The 20,354-nt window shown below is 36.3% G+C and overlaps 1 protein-coding gene across 1 annotated transcript in view; it reads left to right on the forward strand.

The window, feature by feature from the left end:
• The first annotated feature begins 3,113 nt into the window (after positions 1 to 3,113).
• Positions 3,114 to 20,354, forward strand: part of LOC106063634 (uncharacterized) — a 132,703-nt gene continuing 115,462 nt past the window's right edge. Inside the window, exon 1 of the mRNA XM_056037661.1 lies at positions 3,114 to 3,278. The gene's annotated coding sequence lies outside the window, so the exon portion shown is untranslated. The remainder of the gene's footprint in view (positions 3,279 to 20,354) is intronic.

The following is a 20,354-nucleotide window of genomic DNA, read 5'->3' on the forward strand; positions in this document are numbered from 1 at the left end:
GCACTTACGTGGTGATAGGGGGTATCTTGGAGAAGGTTTTCCGTGCTGCTTTTAGGCGCTCAGTAAACACAACTCTGCCCGAGTCGGGTGTCGAACCTCGAGCCCCCTACTAGGTAGCCAAACCAAGCCAAGTTCAAGCGCACTTAGCCTCTCGACCACGCTTCCCACATAACAAGAGATGGGGGATTGACAAAGGCAATAAAAACACGCTGCCATGACCAAACTTTAAAAAATCTAGAAGAGCCAAATCAGCTTCACAGTGAAATTAAAACTGTATTCTTCACTAGTGGTCTCTGTACTCTGAGAAAGTTGGACACTGAATGCTGAGGCTTTAAGAAGAATTCAAGCCTTTGAGTGTAAATGCTACAGAAAAATGCAGAGTATCAGATACCAAGAAAAGAAGACAAATGGGTTTGTACTTTAACAAGTCAACACTCTGTCTAACAAGATCAAAAGTACACCCAATACCATGAAGATAGGAAAGCTGAGCTGGTTTGGTCATAATGTAAGACAAGACTCACTGTCAAAAGTCATTCTTCAAGGTACTGTGGAGAGAACATGAAGAAAGGGTCGTCCAAAGAAAAGCTGGCTGGACAACTTAAAACTAATGGACCGGCCTCTGCCCTGATATCCTGCTACGAACAGCTGCTGACCGGGCAAAGCGGAGGGACCTGGTTACGCGAACTGTCACAGCACTCCTACGACGAAAGTCAATGGACAGACGATGAGATGAAACCTGGAACTCGAAGTCGTTTTGAAGACTTTGTAGAATTAAAAAAAGGATTTTTGAATTTCCGTCATTTTAAGGGCGCCCTTGAGTCCACCCAACTCTAGTCGATAACTGACGCTAGTTGTGGAATGTAAAGGCGGTTAGTCGTTGTGCTGGCCACGTAGCGATGGGTAAACGTTAACTAAAAAGCTAGAAACTTTTAGTTTAACTAAAGAAAAATAGTTAAGGCCATTGTTTAACTAGAAAAAAAAGTTTAGTTAAAATCGAAGTTTAATTATTTTTTTAGTTACTAACTAAAAAGTTTAATTAAAATTTGTAAAACTTTTCAACATGTGGTCAGGGTTGAAACGACTCCCTGTTTTCTGGTCATGTGATATCAATAACTTTGATTATCAAAAAAAAAAATGATGCAGTTAACAACTATTTAGTCAGTCTGCATTTGAAGTGGGTAAAGTAAGATGCTGGTAGAAGTTATGGGAGTAAATATTTGCACGTGAAAGTAGCAGTTTTATAAAATGTTAAACATTTTTTGCCAAAACTTCTATGCAGTAGTATAAATGAGGTTGTTCCGAATTTTTTTGTGAGCCACGTGGAGGTGTTAAAATTTCTAGTGGGAATCTGATGAGTGAGTTAGGTCAATATTTAGTGGTTTTAATCAATTCATTTGCGGCAAAAAAAATATTTTTTTAACTGCAGGAACATCAAGTGCACCCTTTTATAGTAGTTAAGATTTATTATTAAGATCTAAATCTAAATCAACAGCTAGGCCTATATAGATCTAAAAGCATTAGGGTAACCAACTCTAGAAAAAAATATTAATCCACATCCTCTGACCATAAAGTAAATAGACTGTGTCCAACTGATTTTAACAACCTGGTCAGCTAGACATACTCATGTAGGCCTAGTGTACTGTACGTGTGTAGTAGACAATACTGCAAGACTACCCTGCATTAAGCGTTATACAATAGTGTTTTGCTTAATGTGGAGAGGTCAGACAAGAAATAACACACTGGCGTGGCTAGTCAAGCCAGTGGCGTAGCTACCAATGTGCGGGTGGTGCGGGCCGCACAGGGCACCAAGTGGAGAGGGGCACCAAAATTCCCCCAGCGTGTATTAATTTCCTATTTCCCTGAGCGTTTCAGTAAAAACGACTAATTGTATGGACACGAGCAAACATAAACTACTGTATTTTAAACATGAACTAACGATTTATAAACTAGTCATGTCGCTATTTTGTTTCATCTCCTTGACTATTTCTTCCATACAATGTAAGCTATAGAACAGTTTGAATCTAATTTACTAGATTTATTTCGGACACACGGTACATGTTATTACTACACTGATCAATGCTCTGTAATATAAAGAAGAAGAAGAAGATAGGCCAACCTTTTTTTACTTCATTGTTTAGTCCATTTATTTAATCTAGATATTGAGTTTACAAATATATTTCTAAACACTAGCTCTAAACAATTGTCTTAGTTTATTCATTTCTTTATGACTCGTTATAGTTTAATTTTGGAAATAATTCTATTGTAATGTCAATTTTTTTAAATAAGCTAACCTTTGTTTTCTACGAGTTTTTTTTTTTTAACTAACTAGTTAATTGTAATACTGTAACGTAAACAAAATGATAAACAGTGCTCAACACTGACTAGTCTGGCTGGCGCCTCAAAACCCTTTCAGCTCAGACGGAGAAATCGGCATCTCTGGTTCTGTCCGGTCTGGGTAGACTTTAAGGGCCCCATACCCAGATCTATCGGGGTCCCTTATTACTGTCCCATCGGTCTAACAGAAAATGGCATCTGATGGGTAGGACTTTAATGTAGCTGATGCCAAGTTTTGGAGTATGGCAGGTGTTAATCGCCTCAACTCTTAGAGTGAAATTAGAAACAATTAACACCGTATTTGTCAGATTATCAAACTTAGCATAATGGTTTTGAGGAGATGTATAATTCGATCTCCCTCATATGGCATGTTAGGGGCCGGATTGCATAGAAATGCCCGGGCCGGTTTTGACACCCAGTCCGCCCCTGTACACCGTAATGTCCAAAAACAACCCCAAACAATATTGAGAAATCCAAAATGTTACATTTACCAGTTTTCCTCAGAGTTTCCACATGCACTAACACACTACACAGATGGCGAGATAAATTGTTTTACTTCTTATAAATAGATATAACATAAAACATCTTTCACGCAAACAGAGTCTTTAAATGTCGTAAAGGATTTTAAATTTAATTTTCTTTTTTTTTGAGTTTAACATTCCCTTATCTTCAGACAACGCCCACTCCATCTCCCGACCCACCTACACCCACTGCCTTTGGAACCCCACACCCTTCCGCCCCTTTCCACCTCAGACCAACGCCAGACATATTCCTCCTTTCTAACCGCATTCTTTAAAGGTGGAGGCAGCTTTGCTTATAATGCCAGATTTTTCATCTCTGTCCGGCCAAATGATGTTGTGGCGCCTTAACATTTCACAAATTATTGCCTGGATGTAATTATTTCTGCATAAAATTTTTGAAAATGAGAAAATAAATCGTGAAAGGTAAGTCTATTTAATACCCCACTTGAATTTTATGCTATTTTTTTTTTCATTTGTGAATTTAATAGTTAAATACTATCTTACAATTCCAGACTCATGTGTCTTTATTTAGTTACTTTCACCTGCAGTTTAACAAATTACCTGGCCAGTACACGGGGACTGCTCCTTGTGATAAAAATTATATTCGGTTATCACATAGCTTTGATATTTATTTTTTGAAATACTCCCTTTCAGACCTTACGATCTATGCGTGACCTCCGTGGCCGAGCACTCCTTTAATGGTACGTCATGCTTCTAAGGTAGATCTAGCGAATCTAGAATCTATTATTTACACAGCACACATGCATCATCAGTCACATAAGCCATGATTAGCCTAAGCGCTTAACCTTGGCCACTGACGTGTGATGACGTAGGCCGCACTGTGGTCAGTGCTCAGGCTTTCATATCACGTTGGCTGTGATCTATGGGGCCGATGCTATAATGGCCATATGTTTATGCCGCCCACGGTTAATAAGGGTGCCGAGATTCTTCACTTTTCACCTACTAATATCAAGTACCTATTAGAGTTTCGTGGGCTAAGGGGCCCCATAAAAATTCAAAATCCCTGTCTTCATCTGGATCTGAACAAAAGATCCGTAAAATAAGTGTGGCTTTTATATAGCGCCTTCAGGCTTGCCCAGAGCGCTATGGTCAAATCTCATTTGTGGACCGGTGGGGGTAGGGGGTATCTGGGAGAAGGTTTTCCGTGCTGCCTTTAGGCGCTCATTAAACACAACTCTGCTTGAGTCAGGTGTGGAACCTCGAGCCCCTTTATAGGTAGCCAAGCCAAGTTCAATCGTACTTAGCCTCTCGACCACACTTCCTAAAAGGTTAAAAAAAACATGCGCTTTAGGACTCATCCACTACGCTCCGTACACCACAGTGGACGTAAACTAAGATAACATTATTCTCAATATATTAACCGAAAGGGATGGTGGGAGTAGGCCTCCTTTATATCTTAGCGACCTTTGACATTTCTAGGAAGATTCTCATTACCCAGTCTTTGCTGAGAGTTGAACCATAAACATCTCAGTTCGGCATGTAAGCGCTTAACACTCAACCACCACGTACATAGTAGTTTCTAGTCATATACTACCTGATAAAAAAAGTCATGGTTTGGGAATAGGTTTGACAGATTGGACATTTGGAAAGGTTTGACAGATTGGACATTTGAAAAGGTTTGACAGATTGGACATTTGAAAAGGTTTGACAGATTGGACATTTGAAAAGGTTTGACAGATTGGACATTTGGAAAGGTTTGACAGATTGGACATTTGAAAAGGTTTGACAGATTGGACATTTGAAAAGGTTTGACAGATTGGACATTTGGAAAGGTTTGACAGATTGGACATTTGGAAAGGTTTGACAGATTGGACATTTGGAAAAGTTTGACAGATTGGACATTTGGAAAGGTTTGACAGATTGGACATTTGAAAAGGTTTGACAGATTGGACATTTGAAAAGGTTTGACAGATTGGACATTTGAAAAGGTTTGACAGATTGGACATTTGGAAAGGTTCGACAGATTGGACATTTGGAAAGGTTTGACAGATTGGACATTTGAAAAGGTTTGACAGATTGGACATTTGAAAAGGTTTGACAGATTGGACATTTGGAAAGGTTTGACAGATTGGACATTTGAAAAGGTTTGACAGATTGGACATTTGAAAAGGTTTGACAGATTGAACATTTCAAAAAAGGTTTTACAGATTGGACATTTGGAAAGGTTTGACAGATTGGACATTTGGAAAGGTTTGACAGATTGGACATTTGAAAAGGTTTGACAGATTGGACATTTGAAAAGGTTTGACAGATTGGACATTTGAAAAGGTTTGACAGATTGGACATTTGAAAAGGTTTGACAGATTGGACATTTGAAAAGGTTTGACAGATATGACGGTTTAAAAGGTTTGACAGATATGACATTTGAAAAGGTTTGACAGATATGACATTGGAAAAGGTTTGACAGAAAGTACATTGGAAAAGGTTTGACAGATAGGACATTGGAGAAGGTTTGACAGATAGGACATTTGAAAAAATTAGACAGATAGGACAATTCAAACTATGTCGCTGCTTATGTTCACTGTAAACAAATCACATCTTTCTTAAGTGTCATGAAAGATTCACCTCTATCACTTAGTCTGTTGGACCGTTGGGGCACCACGCATGAAAAGGTTATCCGTTACTTTGGCCAACAGTTAACAAAGGGGTCATGTGGTCAGCAGAACGACCAGCTGACTTTACTTTTCACAACTGATGTCAGGTACTCGTTAGAGTTGGATGGATTCAAGGAATGTCAGGTGCCCATTAGAGTTGGATGGATTCAAGGAATGTCAGGTGCCCATTAGAGTTGGATGGATTCAACGAATGTCAGGTGCCCATTAGAGTTGGATGGATTCAACGAATGTCAGGTGCACATTAGAGTTGGATAGATTCAACAAATAACGGAGGTGCTAATTTCAAAATACAGGAAATGACGAATTGAAACAAAAGTTGTGGCGATAGCTGGAGAAAACTTAAGTTTTTAAATAGTTCAATAATTAACTCTTTTCTTTATCAGTCGATAAAACACTGGCATAGATGGAAGACTTTGTTCTGAAGACATTGACTTGAAGACAACTCTGTCAGACCAATGGACACCAAAAACCTGGACAGTTCTTTCCCTTAAACAGATTATTATAAATTATGAAATCTCCTGGATCCCTAGATTTGGTTAAAGCGCCCACCCAAAAAAAAAAACAATTAAAATCTTCACGAGATTCATGGCTCCCTACAGACATTACAGTATCGTAAGACTAGTAGACCTGCACAGTTCCTTCACTTAGTTAGGTCGTCATAAAATATATTTAGTAAGAGTCAACCCATTGGCTTAGGGTGTTTATGTCCAAGCCAGCCAAAGCGTCTTCTGCTGATAGCAGTGAGAATTAGGCCTACATCGCACCCTGCTCTATGTAATTTATTTCTTGCCAACTTTTTTTTTTAGCATCTGTCAGATTCTTTTAAGTATTGTTTTTAAAAAAAATGGTGTATTTCTTTTTGAGAAAAAAAAGGTTTTCTTTGAGAAGCCAAAACGTAGCCGCTGCGTGTACACTGATTAAGCTGAAGTCGGTGTGCAAAATGCATTTATTTATTCAGCTTTTTAATGGAACTGGGTGCTCGGCGGCTGAGTGGTTAAGCGCTTGGCTTCTGAGCCTAGGCTCATGGGTTCAAATCTCGGTGAAGACTGGGATTTTGAATTTCGGGATTTATTTTTACCCAACTCTAAAGGGTAAAGTAAGGGTGGTAGGTCGCTGTGCTGGCCACATGGAACTCATTAGTTCCATAGTATTTAGTATTCGGTTGTTTTTGTAAGTGTCCAGGTCTCACTAAATGGCAGCTGGTCTTATATATATATATATATATTGTATCTCGCTTTAAAGGGATTTAAAATGCCGTGGATGTCCTGCTTGTCATGTTAAAAAATAATGTATGCATATTAAATGCCGCAGTCTTAGTGTGTAGGAGTGACCGGTGTATTTTATTTTATTTTTTTTCATTTTAACCAGTTGTTCTTTAACTAGTGAATTAAAAAACAATTAACAAAGGAAATGTGTAGATCTTATCTTATCTTATCTTATATAATACAGACGTTACTTCAAAAGAGAAGATGATTACGTCCTACGCGTCATGCATTTAGTCATGCATATTAACCAATGACTTAAACTCTGCCAAGTCACTGGTTTTCCTGGGTAGCTTAGGCAACCCATTCCATGCTCTAATAGCACTAGGGAAGAAGGAGTATTTGTACAAATTTGTCCTAGCATATGGGACGAGGAATGTTCCTTTATCTTTGTGTCTTTCAGAGTATTTTATTAAATTTTGTTTTATGTATAACTGCTACTTTACTTTTAAGTCTTCTGTCCTGAAGGCTTTCTAAATTTAGTGATTTTACTAAAGGTGTTACTCTAGTCAAATGTGAACACTCGTTTGTTATGAGTCTCACTGCTCTATTTTGTGTCTGTTCCAGTTTCTTAATGTTTTCTTGAGTTGAGGAGTCCCAAACGGAGGATGCATATTCTATTATTGGCCTAACCAAGGTTAAATAACATTTTAGTTTTATGTTCTTATTTGATTTATAGAAATTTCTTTTAATAAACCCTAATGCTTTGTTTGATATTTTTTTATAGTTACATCAATATGGGGATTCCATGACAGTTTTTCATATATTATAACACCTAGGTATTTTGCGTTTTTAGTCTGTGTTACTGGTTTGCCACGAATAAGATAAGTGGAATTAATTTGTTTTAGTTTTTTTGTTACTCTTAACAACTGACATTTTTCTAGGTGGAAAGTTATGCTCAAATTTGATTCCCATTTCTTTTGGGATAGCTTATAATAGGCACCATCTTTCTTATAATCCGGATGAGAGCTTGTCCATTTCTCTTTTATTTTATTTACCATTAATTTCTTCATTTCTTCTCGATAGAGTGGAATGCTTAATTGTGAGTTTGTTCTCCCACTCTTGGCGAGTGAGTCAGCCTTCTCATTTCCTTCTAGTTCTATGTGCACTGGTATCCATTAAATAACAGTTTTTTGCTGTTGTTGTTGAGCTTTATGAGTGCTGTCCTGAGTCGTTTTATATAGAAGGAATCAGAGTTTTCCAAGCTTTGGAGGGTTGTTTTTGCATCGGTTAGAAAGACAATCTGACTGTGTGGGGTACTTGGATGATTTGCTAGCATAATAGCATAGTTCTAGTGCTTCCCTTTCTGCTCTGTGGCTGTCAGTCTGAGTGCTCTCCAGTTGCAATAGATTTTTATAGTTTTTCTCCATCGGGCTATTCGATGAGTATTCCAGCTCCTCCATTTGTGGTGGCTTTATGGGATGAGCCATCCGTGTAAACCCTGATTCACTGATTGCTAGGATAATGAGTGTGTAGAAAACAGTTCACTGTTTCCTTGAGCTCTGTTGGAATGTAGTTAGATTTGTATCACCGTGTTATTTTATATGTTATGAATGTGGCTGTGGTTATCAATGTAGGCGTGGTGGTGACATTGGGTTCTTGTTACAAATCACAGAATAATGAAATGACGCTGGGTCTAGCAGACACAATAAGTTTAATATAACACCACATAGTGAATACACCATACAATTCGACCCAGGAATGGTCAGTATTAATCCAACAGTAATATACGAATATCACAACTTAGTACTTATTCTATAACCAACTACTTTAAACATCTAACTCTACTGCTTATATCTTAAGTGACTCAATACAAGTGCTTGCTACAAGATCTCTATGTGGACTGCCTGCCTTTAACTCTCTGGTTCACCTAAGGTCAAAAGTGTTCACCTTAGTGCAACATGGGTTGTGAATAAGATTCACAATATGGAATTAACATACACAATACAGAATTAGGGTTTCTACTCTATGGCACCAACTTTGAGGTGGTGACATTACCTATCACCCCCCTTTTGAAAAAAATTTTGAAGAAATTTTTTTTAGCTTGACGACATACAATTGCAGAGTTCAAATAGAACTACAAACTTGCAATAAAATATATAATATGACGGTGTTACACAAACAATTTGCTGAATCAAAAAAAATTCATACAAGGGCAAAATTCTCTAATTCATCATATTCTTGTAAGGCAATTCAAATAATTCTCTGAGTCAAATACTTAACCTCTCAAATAATTCTTTACATGTAGTTCTAATATATACATCAATGTTCAAATGTGTTCAATATTTACAAGTCTTTTTCATAATAATATGTGCAAAGTGTGACGAAAATTTCAATGACAATCTCCTATGTCACAATGTGAAAAATTAATACAAGTTTTTATTCACAATATCTATTTATAAAAAAAATCTTTGACACTATAGAAATGTTAGAAGTCTGTTTTTTTTTTTTTTAACACCAATAGTACAATATGTACAAATCATGTAGAAAATGTAAGTAAGCCTCAATATGTAAGTGATAAGTATAGAAAAATTCAAAATATGTCAAAATTCAAGATTAAATTGCTTAATGAACATTGTTACAAATTCAATATATCTATAGAAAAAACATTGTATGCTCTTGGCATATTTAAATTTATTTGTAGTTCTTGGATGGTTTTCTGTCACTGTTGCAGCTACATTGTACAATTCCCTTTTGTCAATGGTGATGTTTGGGTGTGAGTCTTTGTATGTTGTTAAGTTTGATATCAATTCAGCTTCATTTTTTATTTTTCTCTCCTTCAGGAATGAGAATGCTGCCTCTGTAACATTTATTAACACATTCTCAATGAGAAAGAAATCTAAGATCTGTTTGGGGTCATCTAAGTTACAGTTTGCGAGTTGTAGCCACTTTGTCATGTTCTGGCGCATGTCATGTATTGTTCTTTTTAAATCTGTATTCTTGGCTAGTTTTATTTCCCTAAAAAGTTTTCGATAGTGCTCCTCCGTTTTGCCAAAATGTTCAATTAGTCTTTGTTTTACTGTGTTGTAGTCTTTTCTTTGCTCCATAGTTAGTGTGTCGATGATGTTTAGTGGTTCACCTCTTAGGTTAGCTAGAAGTTGTTGAGCCATTTGTGCACTATTCATATTTGCTGTTTGACAGATGTATTCAAATTGAATAATGAAATTTTCTAATGTGTCTTCTTTTGGATCAAAGTTCCTAAATTTGCTATGATACTGATGATGAGATGAAGTTTGACTTGCTGAATTGTCTTTATTTTCTTTTGCTAGCTTGGCCATTTTTTCTTCATGTTCTTTTAATTTTATTTCATGCTGGCGTTCTTTTTCTTTCTCTAAGTTTTCTTGTTCTTTCTCTCTCAGTCTTCTTTCATGTAGCCTTTCTTCCCGTTGCTTGTCTTTTTCTACTCTAATTCTATCTATTTCAATTTTTATGAATGCAGCTCTATCATCTTCTTTTAACTTTAGTTTATCCACTATCTCTATTAGTTTTTCATACTCAGCCATTTTCAAAGATTCAAATTAGTAATATAGTTTATTAATAGATATGTGTACACAAAAAGGTAGTTGTAAATGAATATTGTACAATAAATACTTATTATTGCTCAAATAGTAATTACAGGTAATAGTAGATATATATTTTGTGCGAAACAATTGAGGTTATGAGGTATCTTAAGTTATTCTTGGTACTTTGTCTAGTTCGTAATGTAATACTTTACTGATCAATTATGTGATTATGTATTTTTAGTATCTCCACTTGCAATGTAAAAATTTATTGCAACAAGTAATTCACAATTATGTGAGCCTTATTAGTCTGATAAATAGTGATCAATGTATCAATAGCATCAAAATAGTTCAATGTGCTCAAAGTATATATTATATACAATCAATCTTGTCACAATCTCAAATCAAAATATATCACATAGTGTATCAAGTGTGTAGTGTAGTGTTGATAATAATAAAAAATAGGTTGAAATAAGAAGTAAAATAAATATATATATATTAATAAGTAATTAGACAAACATAAATACACTATAGATACTAAACAGTCTGCTTTAAAGAGACATTACAAGATAGTAGAAATAGTAGACAAAAGAATTACAATGAGAAATAACAATGACGCAAAAGAAAATTCAACAAATGTAAACAAGACGATATCAATACAAGAGTTTAACAATATGATAGATACTTGACAAATACAAACTTAACTAATACAGCTATACGATCAAGTATTTACTTTATCTAAAGAGTCCCTACCAATACCTGGATGCTTACTTGAAAAAAAATATAAATGCTCAGACTCAATAGATAATTAAATTTAGTCCCTAAAGTCAAATGTATATATAAATACAAATGTAAACAATGAAAAAAAATTGTGGTGTAGTTCAAGAGAACTAATCAATACTGATAATACTAAAGGGTAATTAAAGTTACTTCCCTTAAATATTCACTTGATGCTTGACTTGTACATAAAGTTCCGGTGATGCTCCACATAAATTATGTCCACAGTACAGTTCATAAGTAATCCACTTGCTAAATCCGCAGCACAACGGTACAGTTCATAAGTAATCCACTTGTTAAATCCACAGCACAATGGTACAGTTCATAAGTAATCCACTTGTTAAATCCACAGCACAATGTTAAATGATACGGTACTCAAGTTCTTGAACAATAGTAATCCAATAAATACTTCATATGTTTGACAGATAATCCATTAAACAATTCATATAGTTGACAAGTAATCCAATAAATAATTCATGTGCTTGATAGGTAATCCAGTGTTTCGTACAGTTGCTGAAACAAATATAAATAACTAAAAATGACCATAGGTAGTGACGACAAGAGAGGTCTAAGAGTAAGAGCGCTCTCTTATTAAATGTGCTGTTAGACAGCGACAATATGAGTGTGTCATTAGAATTATGACGAGCACTCGATGTAGATGATTCTTGAATATGTCAGCTACTTCGACTGACCATATATCAGCTGTCTTCAAACGATGACTTGAATGACTTGTAGTACTAGATTTTCACCCACACCGGTTGTAGTATCACGGTTGTCTAGTTTCACCCACACAGGCTGTAGTATCCAGGTTGTCTCAGCATATCATTATCATGTTTGATCTCTTTCGCTTAGGATGTTAAAAAGTAACTTTGAACAATGCTGTGCTCCTAAAGCTATCTCAACTGGTGTGCAAAAAAATACAACCACATAAATCAGGCTTCCAGATAAATGACACTTAGGACAGTAGTCAACTGGAAAAGTTGAAAATACAGCTCAGACAGGAACAGTTCAAATTGTTCAGTTCATCACAGATGAAAAAAAATAGCTCGCTAGCGGTAACTGTGTCATGGCAGGTCAATGTGACATGTAGTAGTAGCTCTAGATACCAAGTGTGTAGTCAAAAAAAATTTAATAAATTCTGGATTAGTTGCAATTCATGTAAAGTTCAATCTTGAAGTACAAGTTAAAATAGTAGGCACCGTTAACTTTCAATTTCAGCTCTGTTTTTTGTTAGTAGTGATAGACTAGCTGAAGATAATAATAATGTCACTCTTGGATCACGTGAATCTCACTTGAAAAATTGTGTGCTGGTCTCAATAAATGTAGATCTAGGTCATCTCTATAATGTTGAATGTGTCGTTGAACGACCAAATGAGAAAAATAGTAGAGTCTATAATAATCAGGTTTTAGCTTTCTTGCTCGTTGAGTGGCGTCATGATTTGTGTACACAAATATTTTTTAGAGTTACTTTTTCATGTGTTAACTAAATAGTTCACTTGCCAACTTCAAAAATATCCGTATAAATGTTACTGTAAGTAACTGTAGTATTAAAATACTTCTGACAGCAATAGAAAAAAATTCTTGACTTGTTCCTCTGGTGCTCATAAATCCTTTAAGTTAGTAGATCTGACACTTCTAATATCCTAAAATATCGTTTGCTGACACTTCTGACACTATAAATGCTGTTTGCTGACACTTCTGACACTATAAATGTTTGCTGGCACTTCTGACACTATTCTGACACCAAAGATGTCATTTTCTGACAATAAATGACTTGCACTTTGGACACTTCTGACACCATAAATGTCACTGCGTTATTTTATATGTTATGAATGTGGCTGTGGTTATCAATGTAGGCGTGGTGGTGACATTGGGTTCTTGTTACAAATCACAGAATAATGAAATGACGCTGGGTCTAGCAGACACAATAAGTTTAATATAACACCACATAGTGAATACACCATACAATTCGACCCAGGAATGGTCAGTATTAATCCAACAGTAATATACGAATATCACAACTTAGTACTTATTCTATAACCAACTACTTTAAACATCTAACTCTACTGCTTATATCTTAAGTGACTCAATACAAGTGCTTGCTACAAGATCTCTATGTGGACTGCCTGCCTTTAACTCTCTGGTTCACCTAAGGTCAAAAGTGTTCACCTTAGTGCAACATGGGTTGTGAATAAGATTCACAATATGGAATTAACATACACAATACAGAATTAGGGTTTCTACTCTATGGCACCAACTTTGAGGTGGTGACAATTTGTTGGTTATATTTTCAATATGGTCTCTTATAGAAGGAAGAAAGCTTTCACCCCAGGGTGGAGATTCGTTATGTTTCGTGGATTCTAGAGTTATTTTTTTTTAGGTTTAGAAATTCCTGTATGAAATTGGTCCTTTGGAGACAGTTTTTAGTGCCAGTTTTGTGAATTTTTGTTCTGAGTGGGTGCCTCTCCAAGGTTTCCAATTTTGTGAATTGGGAAAGGATTTTTATTTCTCTTCTTTCATCCAGAGAGATCAGGGCAGCGGTTTCCTCCATAGCTCTTATGGGTGTTGTTTTGATTGCTCCTGTCATTATCCTTAGACCAATGTTTTGAACCTTGTCTATTTTTCTTAGGTTGGTTTGGGCTGCTGCGCCCTATGATGTGTAGGCCTACAGGTCTTACGTAACTGGTATAGGTCTTTTTCAGGATGTTGTGATTAGCTCCCCAATCTGTGCCAGTTAATTTTTTCAAAAGAGAAAGTCTCTGGATGCCTTTACTCTGTGTTTTATCTATTTGGTTTTTCCAGGTTAATCGCGGGTCATAGGTGACTCTAAGATATGTAGGACTGTCATTTTTTTCTAAAGCTTCCTTATCTAATGTTAATTTTATTGTTTGTTGTTTTGTTGACAGTGAGAATATGGTATATGTTGTCTTTTTTGTGTTGATGGACATGCCCCAGTCTTTGGACCATTTATTGAGTTTATCGAGAGCATCTTGTAATCAAAATTTCGATGTTCCTACATACTCTTCTGTGCTAATTAAGGCAAGGTCATCTGCATACATGCTGCTTTTAATTTTTCTTGGTAGGGTTTGATTTTAGTCGTTTATGAATATTAGAAAAAGTGTTGGGGAGAGGACTCCTCCCTGGGGGACGCCATTTTTTATACCCACTGTATGACTTCTTTGCCCTTGCATGCAAACTAAAGCTTTTCGATTATTTAGATATTCCTTTAGATATTCCTTTATTCAGTTGTACATTCTGTGGGATATGTGATGGTGGATTAGCTTGAGTTCCCAGACTTTGTCAAATGCTTTTTCTAAGTCGACCCACACAATTGTTGTTGGTTCATTTTCTTGAAAGCCGTCTTCTATTTCTCGTGTGATGAAGGCAATTTGATTTTCTGCTGATCTTCCTTTTCTAAAGCCAGCCTGGGCATCAGTGAGTAGGTTATTTGACTCAAGGATCCAAGTGAGTCTGTTATTCACCACCCTTTCCATCAGTTTGCAAGTACAGCTAGTGAGGCTGATGGGCCGGTAGCTATCCAGTTTATTTCTTGGTTTGCCGTGCTTTAGTATAGGGATGATAATGGCTTTTTTCCAGATGTTTGGAATTCTGCCAGATTTCCAGCTAGCATTGAATAATTGTAGCAGTTTTCTTTTGGCTTGAGGACCCAAGTGAAGAAGGATGTCATAAGAAATTTTATCCAGGCCCGGGGCTTGTTTTGGTTTGAGGAGTTTTACGGCTTCATCTAGTTCCTTCATTTTAAGGTTTGTGGTCATTCCCCAGGAGTAAGCTGGTTTGTAGTCGTTATTTTTTTTTTTTCTTGGTTTTCTGAGTTTACATCTTTATTTCTAGATTCATTGATTCGTATTTGTCCTGCGCTACTATCGCAATCTGTTCAATTAAAGCAGAATACCTTCTTTTAAAATGTTTAAGCAAATGTTAAACATATATAGTGGCTGCGGAGCCCTATGCTGCGTAAATTTAGACTGTGAAAACAAATTGACCATCGTGTTGTTCTATAAATGGTTTAAATGTATGTGCATAAAATAATTTCTTACTATTAAAAAGTAATGTGCGCTCTCTTTCCGAGACCAATCGTTATTGTAGACTTAAACGCAGACCTGTGACGTGCAAACATGTGGTCAATGGTCTTCACTGACCAGAGGTTGAAACGTCACAAGTCCGTGTACAGGCCTAATATAACGATTGGTCTCGCTCTATCTCGAACGAGTGCGAGACTGGAATAGATTTTGTTTTTCCATAGCACTTTTAATTTTGCGAATGAACGTGACAAACGGGACGGACAGACAGCTCAAATATAACAGCGTTATTTTTTTTTATGGCGCAGACTTCAACTATGTGGTGTCATTGTTTTACGAGCACAGAGAGGAGGCCTTAGAGTACCTGGCAGGAGGGAATTCAAAAAAAAAAGCGAAGACGTTATCAATAAAAAAAAAGGTTCTTTAACCTCCTGAGTTAACAGGGCAAGTTAACATGGAGGGATATCTCTCCTTTTTAAAATTTTGAGTAAAAATTAATATTTTTATTTTTTTATTATTTTTTTATTATTTTTTTTTTACATATGAGTAAAAATCATTATTATTTTTTTCATGTTCATTATAAAGTTCTTTTTTTTTTTTAATTCACTTTCCAAAAGATACATTGCATAAAAAGAAACAAATAATTTTATGGTATCACAACAACAAAAGAAAGAATTTTGTTCAAAATTGTTCATAGTTCTCGGTTTCCTTTGCTTGTCCCTTTCCCAGCCCTAGACATAAAACTCACACGGGCTTTCATCTCAAACGAAATGCATGATCTTCGGAGTTTTGAAGGACAGTGTCTTAATTAACTAGTAAAGTCCAACAGTTCAAGGACACATACATACATAAACAGAAGTAGTCGCAGATGTATTATATACGATGAATTACCTGCGTAGATAATAAAGGTAACTCTATTTTCTTCATTATTATTACAATTTTCATTTAATTACAAGAGGTTTTTGAAAAGGTAAATACATTTTTTACTTATTTGAAAAATAAACTTTTATTAACATTTACATGGGAATTATTATGTCGAATTTTTATAGTTTTTTTTTTTAGTTGTACATTTGAAATATTGCATTATTTATTTCAAATATTTGTTTAACGATAGGAATTTATATGAAGTTGTGTATAAGCGCGAATTGCCTCCCTTTAGAAATCCAGGATCTAATAATGATACAAATGAACCAAGCCACTAGCATTTCTAAACCTACAAAATAATTCAAAGAGTCTGAATGAAGAGTCCAATGGAGAGATGGGGGAAAGAACCAAATGAACTAAACTAGAACTTTACTTACGACCGAACAGATTCTTGTTTGTTGTTTTGTTTCTTCGATTTCCCCTTCCTTCTTTTTGCTGAGGTTAGAGGTTAGGAGGGGTTGAAAGATCTAAAGAAAGAGTGCGTGAGTTTGCGGTACACAACTGGCATAGCATGTAGCCTTGACCTTCTTACATCCAATTATGTTGCATTAGGTCAGGGAGTCAAGGTTAAGAAAATGCTTTGATATTAAACAGCATTTTAACATGTTCATCAGTTTTTCTCTCTTGTTTTCTCGTTCTCTCTCCCCCTGGCTTTCCCTTGGCGCTCGCTCTCTCTCTCTCTCTCTCTCTCTCTCTCTCTCTCTCTCTCTCTCTCTCTATCTCTCTCTCTCCCTCTCTATCAAAAGATTTTTGTTTAATTAATATTTTTTTTTTAGAATTCCATATGCAAATATATATTAGCTAGATCAATACATGAATTTATAGTATAAGTAAACAGTAAATGTAATTTTATTTAGTTCCTTAATTTATTCTATTCTATTAATAAATTCTTGACTACAACTGAGGATAATTGACAACCTAATGAACGTCACATTGGAACAATTTCTGAAGGATGTTAACCTTAATTGTTGTGAAAACATGGAACTTATGATTTTGTTTTATGTGGATTTCGCAATGTAATAAAAAACAAAAAGGACAGATCATTCCGAGAGAATCCAAATATCAACGACCTCGTACGTCTGCAACAGAGGACATTTGTGGCCGTCAAGTTTGAACAGTTTGTGAACAATGTTAACCTTCATTGTTGTGTAAACCGAGAATTTCGCTATCTGCTTTACGTATTATTGGTAATGTAATCTCTTCTACTGAATAAAAAAAACAACAACACAAACGATAGAAGATTTTTGCTGGTTCACTGCTGATTGCAAATCACCCTCTGAGTGAGCAATACAACATATTGCAGTCCACACCCACATTTGGACTATACCTCATCTAATTAGAGTAATTTAGAAATGTGTCCTTGAAAATTAAGACCGAGATCACAAAGGTAATTTAACTGAGAAGGTTCAACAAAGATTTTTAAAGATGCTTGAAAATCTTTTGTCTTCTATGAAGTTGATGTCAAACCTTCAAGATAATAGCGCTGTGGGTAGTCTTCATGTTCCCATGAAGTTGATGTCAAACCTTCAAGACAATAGCGCTGTGGGTAGTCTTCATGTTCCCATGAAGTTGATGTCAAACCTTCAAGACAATAGCGCTGTGGGTAGTCTTCATGTTCCCATGAAGTTGATGTCAAACCTTCAAGACAATAGCGCTGTGGGTAGTCTTCATGTTCCCATGAAGTTGATGTCAAACCTTCAAGACAATAGCGCTGTGGGTAGTCTTCATGTTCCCATGAAGTTGATGTCAAACCTTCAAGACAATAGCGCTGTGGGTAGTCTTCATGTTCCCATGAAGTTGATGTCAAATAATCATTCAGAACAATCGTGCTGTGATACATCTTCATGTTCCTATACCTGCGACAGACAATGCACATTCAGAATATCTGAAGATCAGCATGTGACTCGGAATCCTAGCAAGTGACCTGGCTGACCAATGACATTGACTTTTCAAATGACCCAAAGTTTAAGGGTCTCTTTCTGATTGACCCCACGGGAAACACGTGTACTCACTGTGTTGTCTGTCTTATATCTAGTGTTCTTGGAAGTGTACTCAAGCACTAGGTACAGTATGATGTCAAGACATTAAAAAAAAAAATACTCTGACATGAAACGATCTTCTGACATGTCACGATGATCTGTTTTTGACTCTTAGCACTGGTTCCCTGAAACTAACATTTTGAATAAAACCTGAAAGGACAGTCCCTGAGTGCTGTCTTCGATTTGAGATTGCCGGCAATTTTATAGACAAAAGCGAAGCCTGAGTTAAAAAAAAAAAAAATTATAGGAAGGGGGAGAGAATTAACACTTTTAAAAAGAATGGCGGGAAGCCAGCAGACAACAAGGGCATTAATTGAAAGTAAGAATGAGCGAACAAAGAGTTATTTTGTATCCCTTCTTGATGCTTTTCAGAGGTAATTTTAGAGGATCTAGATCAAATCTAGATTGAAAAGTCAGAAGATTTGTTTTAGTTTGAATGTGAATTACTGTGAAACTAACATCTAAAGGGCGAGCGACTAAGATTTTAAAATAAATTAATACACAGGCATATATTGGCATTGTCGGCGATTAATGGGGGTGCAATATTTCACATGACCACGCAAACTCAGTTTGCGATCTGCATATTTTTCCCACATTTATTGCAGACACATCCGTTGTGGTCTACTTACATCTTTTAATCGTCTGCTCATGTCTTCGGCACTGTCCCTTATATAAGTCTCAAATAACACGTTGACAAAACAAAATGTGTTCATTGCAATACAAAATAATTTTCCAGCCCCCCTCCCCCCAACCTTTTTCGTCCCCCCCCCCCGTCCTTTAGCTAATTATGCAGTTACAAAGCTCGCCATGTTACATCACAGCGAGGCATGCCATGCGGGTAACAGCGATATTGTGTTCTTGTAGCCTGGAACTAAGAACATGGTAAAAAAAAAAACGCTGGAGCGGGCCGAAGAAAATGCAAAAAAAAAAAAATTGTCGCCGACCGCAGAACAAAGCCTGCTAAGAGCTTTTGCTTGTATATAGGAGGATCTAATCACTCCCCCCTCCTCCGCCTCCAGCACCACCCTTCTCACTACGCTGGCGCCCCCACCTCTCCTACCCAACTGCTTGCCAAAAAGGGGGGGGGGGCATTAATCGTTAAAAATACTCAGTAAGCACTAACGAATATTTTCAATACTGAGGCGCTGCGTGGTTACTGCGTGGTTACCGCGTGCGTGTGTATGTGTGTGTGTGGAGTAACGGGTGGCTTGGGGTTAGGTAGGGCGCTGATTGTCTACTTGGGGGAGGGCGACACGATATGCATTAATAATAATAATAATAATGATAATCTGGTCTTACAATTTGTGCATTACACCAAACAAAAAATATTATTACTATAAGAAACCAAAGTGTACATTCACACCAGACTCACTCATAATTTACATGTGACAAAGTTTATATCACATTGTTCCTATTTAATGATTTGATTGCCAGGGGAACAAAAGAGTGCTTGTGTCTGTTTGTCTTTGCCATCGGTGTCTTGTATCTCTTTTGTGATGGTAAAATCACAAAATCCTGACACAAAAGGTGAGAGATGCTCGTAGAACACACAAAAATTAGCAACAGATATCAGTTTTACTGGACACTGTCCATTTCTCGAAGAAATTCAATTCCAACATTGAGAAACCAGATACCAGCAAGCCCAAAGGAGGGCGAAGTGAACATTACGAGGTAGATTTACAAAATATTCGTGTATTTGATGAAACATGGCAGTAAAATGCTGCACAGGGGGTAAAGGTAATCTTTTCAGTCCTTGCGATCTATGGAGGAAGATGATTAACGAGTGCCGACGGTTAACGAGGGTGTCATGTGGCCAGCCTAAGGTCCCCAAAATAAGTCTGATGCCTATAAGAGTTGGTTGTACTCTGGGGACTCCTTGACTCTAGAATTAAATCCAAGTCTTCATAGTGATTCGAACTCAATAACCTCGGTTCGGAAGCCTAGAGCATTATTGTTCGGTCAACTCGCCCCATATAATAAAATGGATATATTATATATATATGGATTTAGTCCCCTTATTACGTTTTGACACGTTTTTTTTTCTCCCATTCTCATTCTTGGATCTTGTCGATAACAATATAGATATCAATCCCAAAATCAACCAATCATTTAATCATTTAGTAGTAGTTAATTAACTGTGTTTTATATAGCAGAAAGGGAGCTAAAGTCTAAATTTACAGATAAATGGCAGTAATAAATGGTTGTGTTCAGCGGTTATCTCCCCTTAGATAAGCTTTGGTTTTAAAAAGTATTCTTTTCTCTATTTTTACTTCAACTAGAAACATTTCTTACAGAAGAAACAAAAAACAACTAATAGTTGA

Source organism: Biomphalaria glabrata, chromosome 8 (assembly GCF_947242115.1).
Source record: "Biomphalaria glabrata chromosome 8, xgBioGlab47.1, whole genome shotgun sequence".
Taxonomy (NCBI): Eukaryota; Metazoa; Mollusca; class Gastropoda; family Planorbidae; genus Biomphalaria; species Biomphalaria glabrata.